Genomic DNA, 10,067 nt, shown 5'->3' on the forward strand with positions numbered 1-10,067 from the left:
CCTCGTTTTTTTTTCTTCTCTTTTGTTTATTGAAATTGGTTCTTAGTACCACTAAAACTTTTTATTTTTCCCTTTCTTTTTAGTTTTATTAAGTTTTATTAGTTTTATCTTTATTTTTAAAAACAAAACCAACAATTTTCCTAAATAACTTACTTTATTAAGTTGATATATTTTAGATCAATTAACTTAGACTCTTATAACTTGAAAATACTTTTTAATTTTCAAAAAAAAAAGTAAGAAGTATAATAAATTGACTTTTCTATATTTAAAATAATTGTTTAAGTTGATGAAAATTAAGTTGAAGTAATTTTTGAGTACTTCAGAAATGATTTCATAAATAATTTAAAAATCATTAACTTTGATTTATAACTCTCTTAAAATCATTAAGAATTTCTTTTAGTCATTTGAATTATTTATATCGTCCTGTGAACTTAACTTTTGGGCACGCATCACGAGGCAATCTCCGATGACCATCTAAACATAGATCACATTAGTATTAAACGATTTGATTACGTGATTATGTGCTTCTACAGCTTAATTATAAGTATGGACTATAATTATAAATTATAACTATCGACCTAATGCGGATTATGAATACGAAGAATAAAATGGATAACGACTATGGATTACGATTATGAATCATGGCTATGGACGATGTACGATATGACAAAGATGATCATTATTATAACGTTATTAACACCGTTATTAATATCACCTTAATCACTAATTTTTTACTCCTGTTATTAAAATCGCTTAATGTCATTTAGTAATGTTATGGTGATTATTTATTATTATTATTATTATTATTATTATTATTATTATTATTATTATTATTATTATTATTATTATTATTATTATTATTATTATAATTATTATTATTATTATTATCATCAAAGTTCGAGTTAGTAAGAACCAGTGATAACTAAATAATTATGAATTAGAGTGCTAAATGAAACCAAGTGACTGTTGTGTTTATGAAATAAATTATTGAAACTGCTATGAATGAATTGAGATCATGATGGATTAAATATGTTTACACTTTATTGAATAAGATAACGTAAATGCGTACATGTTTAATGTGATGACTTGAATTAAAAGCTATTAATCACTTAAAGTGAAATTCGAAGGGAAATAACGAACATGTTACCCTGTATGGGAGGTTCAGTGGCCACCTACAGGTTTATCCTATTACTAAGCTGATTTTATGTTACTTGTCTTCCTTCTACCTTGTTGTGATCCAAGTAGAAGGGGTGTGCACACTAGGGACTCTGTTATTATGGTCATTATGTTATCTGTAGGTGGTTACAGGGAATTGACCCTGACCTACAATGTTGAAGTAAGTTGTTATAGGGGATTGACCCCCACTTACTGGCATTCTATATTCTCTCCTTGAATAACTAGTATGTGATTATTTATTGTATATATATTTGTATAAGTACTATAATTTCTAAACCTATTCACCTACTATTCTACAAAGTATTTTCAACTTAAGTATTTTATGGGATGGAGTTGGAATTACTCAGTTTTTCTGATTTCTGGGTGCTTGTCTCTCTTGTTTCTATTCAATGTATTTGTATAGGTGGGTGATCGACGGGGGAACAAAAGGGAGATAATTTAGAGTTGTCATCCACTTAGATTATAATTTACCTTCCGATGGAACTCTGAAACACTTCAGTAATTAGTAATATTCAATGAACGATTTACTTGGTTTTAAGGATTAATTAATTTGAGTTTAGTATGCTTTAATCTAGCCCGACATTTATTTCCAAAGAGATAAGTGCGGCGGTAGCGCGCCCATTGAGTCGAACCCTTGTGGATTCCCCCTCCCCATCTCGAGTTTTATTAAATGAAGAAGGGTTCGGGTTGGCGGAGAGGTTACAAAATGGTATCAAAATGGAGTTTAGATTAACTAGGGAAAGATTAAAATTGTTAAAATATAGTAATTAAAGAAATGAATCAGATAGGGTTAAACTTAAAATTTGTTAGGAAGTCAAGATAATAAAAATATTTAACAGAAATGAATTAGGAATAAAATATGACTTAAAGATTTACTATGTGTTATATAATATGAGCACTATAAGAGGGGGGTGAATTATAGTGAGAGAATAAGCTATACTTTTTGCGGAATTAAAAGTAAACTTGGGAACAAACAATGGGAACACGAGAGATTTTACGAGGAAAAACTTCCTAGGCCTAGTAGGAAGAAACAACCTCGACCACAAGGGATTTTAAACAACTTTCCACTATAATAGGCCAAAACAACTCTGATTACAACCTATTACTTTTCTCTCGATTCTCAACTTAAGTCACTCAACTCAAGTTCCCAACGACAGTTCCCAACAACTGACGTTTTCTCTCAAACTTCACTCGAAGTTCCTTTCTCTTTCTCTTTCTCTTGCTTCACTCAAAGCTTTCTCACACTTACAAGAGTTCACTCAAACCCTTTTTCTCAAAAATACACTTTGTAAAACAATGGAAGAGTAATAAACTCGATTAATGTAAGTATGAATTCTCTTAAGGAAAGGCACTGACACTTTAGATAACTTAAGACAAATTAACTAAGTCAGACACATTTTCTCAAATGAATTAGGCGCCTATTTATAGACATTAAGACAAGACATGTTTCCACTAATTAGACCATTATCACATGTTCTCCATGATTTCAATTAATTAATTAAATTAAATTAAATTATTCCATGTCATTAACATCCACTAATCCACTACTTCACTTCATAGAAGCAGTAACATATTACGTGGTTTTACAATACTTGATGAATAATTAAACTCATTTTAATTTAATTAAATACTTGGAGGATAATTAACTAAGCAACTAAATCCACTAACAAAAAACGTGTAGCTTTTTAGGCGCGTAATCCAGTTTTTAGGAAATAAAATAAATATACTTTAGCTAGTTTTTAGGAAAAATATCTTTTTAAAATCTTTTATAAAACAAAAACATTTTATATTTAAAAATCCGAAACATTTTAAAAACCGGAAAATATTATTTTCGAAAACAAATCTTTTAAATAAAATATAAAAGATAAAATATAAAAAGATAAGATTTGAAAATCATTAATTAAAATCAGAAAATCTTTTAAAATCTTTTCCTAACAAACTTAAACTAATTCCTAAAATAATGGATCTTAGTAAAATATCCCTAAAAACTCTAACAACTATATTGGGACACAATTACTTAGGCGCACAATATTAGAGCCTTAGAGTTCCTAAATAGTTTTAAGTCTTTATCTCTAACCTTGTTCCTATAGTGCCAGGTCTGTTCCTTTCATGGGAACAGAACCAAGTTCCTTTGAGAATTCACCACGAACTTAATAAGTTTTACTCAACCTTAACAGAAGATTAATAAATACCCTAATGTATTCTAATCTTCATTCCATGCTTGATTCTTCTCGAACATCTTTACTTCGATCTTGATTAATTCTCCGCTTTAATCTTCAATCAAGTATTCTCTTAGCTCGAGCATGAATTACCTTGCAACAACATAAATAAAATATACTATGTCTTTTGTGGTTAGGTCATCTTCAAAACTCAAGGGTCAACAATTTCCCCCTTTTTGAAGATGCAACAAAAGGCATATATATAAAATAATACACATAAGTCATATAAAAATAATTTTAACAAAGTATGTAACCAAGTTAAATTAATATTATAGACTCGTTTATTTTATTTTGTAAAGGAAATATGAGAACATAATCATGAAAAAAAAAAATTACTCTGAATTGCCTTTATCTTTCCCCCTTTGGCATCTTCAAAAACATAGTCCACGATTTCAGAAAGATTTTCTTATTCACTAAACACATCACAGCACCAAACTTGTAAGAAAAATGTTGGTTAGTATAAGCAAATAAAGCATTCAACTCTCAAAAACCGCAATCCAAGAATATTAGCCATTCATTTAGACGCACACATGCAAAAAGATAAACTTAGAATTAGCAAATAAAAGTTCCATTGTAGCATGATTAAAAGGAAAGGATAGAAAAGACAAATATTAACAAAGTTCATGTTCCCACACAAAAAAAAAAACTAAATAGAGAGTTTATGTTTAGGAGAGGGAGGTTCTGATTCTTCCACCACATCATGAAGCTTTGCCATCACTTCTTGATGATTTTCGGCCAAGTATGATCACTCTTGAGCACAATTCTTCCAACTTCAAAACCAGAGTTCATAGCTTGAATGAGGAAGAAAGTTCACCAAGGCCATGATCACTTGTTGTCCTCCAAGGCTTTGTCAACTTTGTCATAACCCCTTTTACCAACCCATTTAAATCCTTAGCTTCCGTAGCAAACTCCATCATTGCTTCCGAATGACCCATAACCAAGGAAACAAAAATCCAACCTTCTAGCATGAGCTAGAGTATATGTAGAACCAATGGTAGGATTTTGAGAAGACGAGGGAGCTTTGAGAAGGTTGGGTTGCGGTTTGTTCCTTAGGTTTGGGAACAGCAGGTTGTTCCTCTGAATGGGAACACACTGTTTCCTTAGCTTTAGGAACAGAACAGGAGGGTTTTGAGGTAGAGGGAGGGATAGGATCATTTTGTGGTGCTGGGTAGAGGTGAGGCAGATTTTTGTGGAGATGGAGGAAAAGGAGGATTGGTTTCCATGGGAACAGGAGTCGGTTCCCTAGAAGGAGGTAGGTTAGATTCATAATCTTCCCTATCAATCACCTTACTTCATCTTCCTAAACTTTCTCGCATCAAGCAAAGGAAAATTAAGCACTTTCATTTTTGAACCTCTTTGACTAGCTTAGTGCTTTTCTAACCGGTTTCACCACCTCATCAACCACCTTCTTCCCTTTCTTCTTAGTTCTTCTTTTTCTTTTTCATTTTTCTTTTCATTTTTCTTTTTTCTTTTTCTTTTTTTTCTCCTTCTAACTTCTTTTTCTTCTTCTTCCTCCATTCATCATCACATCATCATCCTCATCATCATCAAGTTAGCCTCCCTTAATACTTCTCCATTCACAACACAAACATTCAAGTTATTCAAGGCACGCACATTCAACATATTTCCCGTGATACACCAATGCTTTGAGTTCCCGAAATTTTCACATTAAACTTAAGAATGATTTCGGTTACTAAGAGCTCCATACCAACAACAAATCCATTTTCAATGCAATGACTCAATGTTGAATCATTAAGAGGGAAAGTTTATGTGTTTGTGAGGCTAAACAATGAATATAAATTAATCCAACATGCTAACTTGAGCACGTTTGGAAAGACGAGGCAATAAGTTCTTCTGAATGTGAAAAAAATTTTGTGATAAGGGAGAAAGAAGATTTGATCAAGAAATGTTTTTCCCTTTTGACCACCATATTAACAATCAATTGATAAAAGAAATTCCGAAAATGGATAGGAACCACGTTGTTTCTTGAAATAAACATCGTTCCTCTAACACCAAGCAATTTACCCAAATTTTAGCATTAAAATCAATTTGAGTTCCTTTACCAAGTGGAACAATTTCCTTCTTCATCCATGGAAAAGTTTTCACAAAATTCATCCATAATTTAGGAATAAACTATTTCCATAACATTTCACAAAAAGATTTCCCAACCTTGAAACTTAATCATATTGAAATTGACGAAATTTACTCTTTTCACCAAGAAACATCAATAAAAAGTCCATGCACATACCTAGATTGCCGTGGAATTTTTTCGAGCAACCGTTGTTCCTCTCTCGGGAACATCTGATTCCCCCTCACTTGTTGCATGATTCTTCAACCTCCATTTCAACCGTTCTCTCATTGTTCTTCCTTTTCCTTAGAATTCTTGATGAGAATTGGAGAAATATCCATGGGTGTGGTGATTCAATTTTAAGGAGGAAGGAGAGGGTTTTTCGGCTTTGTGGGAGGAGAGAGAGTGAGAAGTTTTTTGGATTCATGTTTTGTGGAGAGTTTTTCGGTTTTATGAAGAAGAAAAAAAATTATTTTTGTTTTGATAGGAAAAGAATAAATAAAAACCGTGTATTTACACGTTTTTAAAAAAAAATCTTACTAATTAAAAAAATATCTTCAACTAACTTGAGAGATATAAGGAAAAATCAGATTTTTAGGAAAAAAATCTGAACAGAATATTTTTGGTTTTTCGAATTTTGAAGAAAAAAAAATCTAACTAATACGCTGGGAACAAGCGTTTGGGAACAATGAATGGAAACAATGAAATTTTGCTACTTTGGAACCATTAATTCTTTTAATCCTTTGTTATCACTTAAGGCATAGAATTGTCTATGAACAATAAGGGGAATATTATTGGACATTGGAGAGCAGTTTTCAGACATTTTTACTCATATACATGAAATAATCATATAGGGATTGTGATGCATTTAAGCAAATAAAGCATCGAATATGCACATCCAAACTTAATGCCAAAGAATTAACACAAAGGGGAATATGTAGCAATCATTTCAATTGATTAAGCCAAGTTCAAGTCTCAATTTCTCAAACCTATCTCTATTTAAGGGTTTGTCAAATGTCTGCAATTTGACGTTCAGTCTCACAGAATTCCATTTTAATAAGACCCTTTTCAACATTATCTTTCAGAAAGTGATGCCTAATATGGATGTGTTTGACTCTTGAATGATGACGGGATCTTTAGAAATACTAATAGCACTAGTATTATCACAATAGATGGGAACACATTCAAAGTAGATTCCATAGTCACGTAGTTGTTGTTTTATCCATAGCATTTGGGAACAACATGCTGCTGCAACATATTCAGCCTCTGCTGTAGATAAAGCAACTGTGTTTTGCTTCTTGGTGCTCCAAGAAACTAAACTATGACTAAGGAACTGAACCATACCTGATGTACTCTTCTATTGACCAGATCTCCTGCATAGTCAGCATCCGCAAATCCTTTAATTCAAAGGTATCACTCTCTCGAATAGAATAGGCTTAAATCATCTGTTCCCTTGAGGTATCTTAGGATTCTCTTCACAGCTGTGAGATGAGATTCCTTTGGATTGGCTTGAAACCTTGCACATAATCCTACACTGAAAGCAATATCAGGACGACTTGCAGTTAGATATAGTAATGAGCCAATCATACCTCGATACTTGGTTTGATCCACACTTGTTCCTATAGAATCTTCATCCAATCTGGTTGAAGTTCCCATAGGTGTATGATTACTTTGGATGCTTCCAAACCATACTTTTTCAATAGTTCCTTTATGTACTTTTGTTGATGGATGTAGATTCCTTCTTCTGTTTGCTTGATTTGCAACCCCAAGAAGAAGTTGAGCTCACCCATCATACTCATTTCAAATTCTTTACTCATGAGATTAGCAAAGTCCTTGCACAAAGATTCATTAGTGGCACCAAATATAATATCATCAACATATATTTGAACAACTAATAAATGTTTTCCTTTTGATTTTAAAAACAAGGTTCGATCCAATTTTCCTCTTTTAAACTCATTTTCAAGAAGGAACTTAGAAAGTCTTTCATACCATGCTCTTGGAGCTTGCTTTAACCCATAAAGAGCTTTGTCAAGCTTAAAGACATGATTAGGAAATTCTTTATTTTCAAAACCTGGAGGTTGTTCTACAAATACCTCCTCATTAAGATAACCATTTAGAAAAGCACATTTTACATCCATTTGATACAATTTAAAACCCATGAAGGCAGCAAAAGCTATGAAGATTCTAATTGCTTCCAATCTTGCAACTGGAGCAAAAGTTTCTTCATAATCAATGCCTTCCTGTTGATTGTATCCTTTCACAACTAACCTGGCCTTGTTTCTTATATGTTCCGAACTCATCTAATTTGTTTCAAACACCCATTTTAAACCAATAACCTTGTTATTTTTAGGCTTAGGTTCAAGGTGCCAAACTTTGTTTCTTTCAAATTGATGAAGTTCATCCTGCATTGCTACGATCCAATCAGCATCAGTGAGAGCTTCTTCATGATTCCTAGGTTCCAACATAGAAAGAAAAGCATGAAAAGCACAAAATTTTTCAATTGAGATCTCGTTTGAGTTCCCTTTTTATGTCACTGATTATTAGTTCCACAGGATGGGAACGATGAGTTTTCCAAGGCTTTGGTTGGAAATCCTGGATGGAAACTTGGTTTCCTTGATCATCTTCATTTCCTGTACTTGGGAACCAGGTTCAACAATAGTGGATTCATTCACTAGTGATCATCACTTAGTTCTTCTTCTTCCTCATTGGGAACAGGAACAGGATGTTGTTCCCTTGGCTTTGTTCCCATGACTTCGTCTTCCAAAGTCTCATCAATAAGACTTGATCTTTTGCAATCCTATTTCGAAGTCATCTTCAACCTGTGTGCTTGCATCAAATTTATCTGTTTCATCAAAAATAACATGCACACTTTCTTCTACACACATAGACCTTTTATTATACACTCTATAAGCCTTGCTACTAGAAGAATATCCTAAGAATACAGCTTCTTCACTTCTAGCATCAAATTTTCCAAATTTTGTTTCCCATTATTATGAACAAAACATTTACATCCAAATGTTCTGAAATATGTAATATTGGGCTTTTTACCAAAATACAGCTCATAGGGTTTTATTTAATAAAGGTCTTACCATGGCTCGATTTATAATTGACAAGCAGTATTCACAGCTTCTGCCCAAAAGTTTTTAGGAAGACCACTAGCTATCAACATAGTCCTAGCCATTCTTCTAGTTTCTATTCTTCCTTTCAACAACACCATTTTGTTGAGGTGTTCTAGGGGCTGAGAAATTGTGATCTAATCCATTTCTCTCTGCAAAGTCATCGAACTTAAATTTTCAAATCTTTACCATGGTCGGATCTAAGGTGTAGTAATTTTGACCACTCAAATTTTGACTTTCTTTGCAAAGACAAGGAACTCATCATAAGTCTCGTCCTTGCTAGAAAGAAAAATAACCCAAGTAAATCTAGAGAAGTCATCTACAATTACAACACATATTTCTTTCCACTCCTACTTTGTATCCTCATAGGTCCACATAAATCCATATGTTAACTCTAAAGGTCTTGTGGTACTACCACATTTTGGACTTGAAAGAGGACCTAACATGCTTCCTTTTGCGCATGCATCACAACATGATCTAAATGAAACTTAGAGAGGGTAAACCTAAAACTAGTTCTTTAGAAGCAGTTTGTCAAGCAAGGAAAAGCTAGCATGACCTAGACGCTTGTGCCATAAAATGAATCATCATCAATAACACTAAGGCATGTGAATTTGTTTTTGGGAACAAGGTTGAGATCCACAACATATGTGTTCCCTTTCCTTGTTCCTTCCAAAATGATATCCTTTGTGCTATTGTTGACAATTAAACATTTTTCACTATTAAACTTCACACAGTTCCCTCTATCACAGAATTGGGAAATACTTAACAAGTTATGCTTTAATCCATCAACTAGAAACACATTTCTATGGAATGTGACGATGACTTACCAACTTTGCCCATGGCAACTATGTTACCTTTCTTGTTGTCACCAAAAGTCACACTTCCACCATTATAGGCTGAGAGTGAGAGAAATCTTGATTTATCTCCAGTCATATGCTTAGAACAACCACTGTCTAGGTACCATGTGTTGTTCCCCCTCACTCCAACCTGCAAGAAAACTAATTGTTAGAGTTAGGAACCCAATCTTTCTTGGGTTCCTTTCCTTCAGGAACAATAGATTTCTTTTTCCAAATTACTCTACTTGTTTCCAAGTTCTCATTATGCGACCAAGTCTTTTAGGACAAGAGTTCCTAAAATGACCAGTGTTCCCACAAAACATACAAACTTTATCACTTGGTAAATCAACTCTCTTTTTAGGTTTTTCAAATTTCTTTTTGTGATTAAAACCAAGACCTTCAGTTCGTTTTGTTTGAGGGTTCTTAATCCAGTTTGGAATAGGTAGCATTTTCTTTTCATTTCTCATTTGGTGCAGTTCCCCTACAAGTTCATTTTTTCAATTTCCAAGAATGAAACATGATTTTTCAATTCGTTTATTTCAGATTTGAAACTTTGCAAGGGAACTGACTTAATGTTAAATGAACTTACTTCAGGAACAAACTCTTTTATTGTGATAACTCAAGCTTAACAAGTAGTTCTCATTTTTAAGAT

The sequence above is a fragment of the Beta vulgaris genome, chromosome 2, assembly GCF_026745355.1.
Source record: "Beta vulgaris subsp. vulgaris cultivar EL10 chromosome 2, EL10.2, whole genome shotgun sequence".
Lineage (NCBI taxonomy): Eukaryota > Viridiplantae > Streptophyta > Magnoliopsida > Caryophyllales > Amaranthaceae > Beta > Beta vulgaris.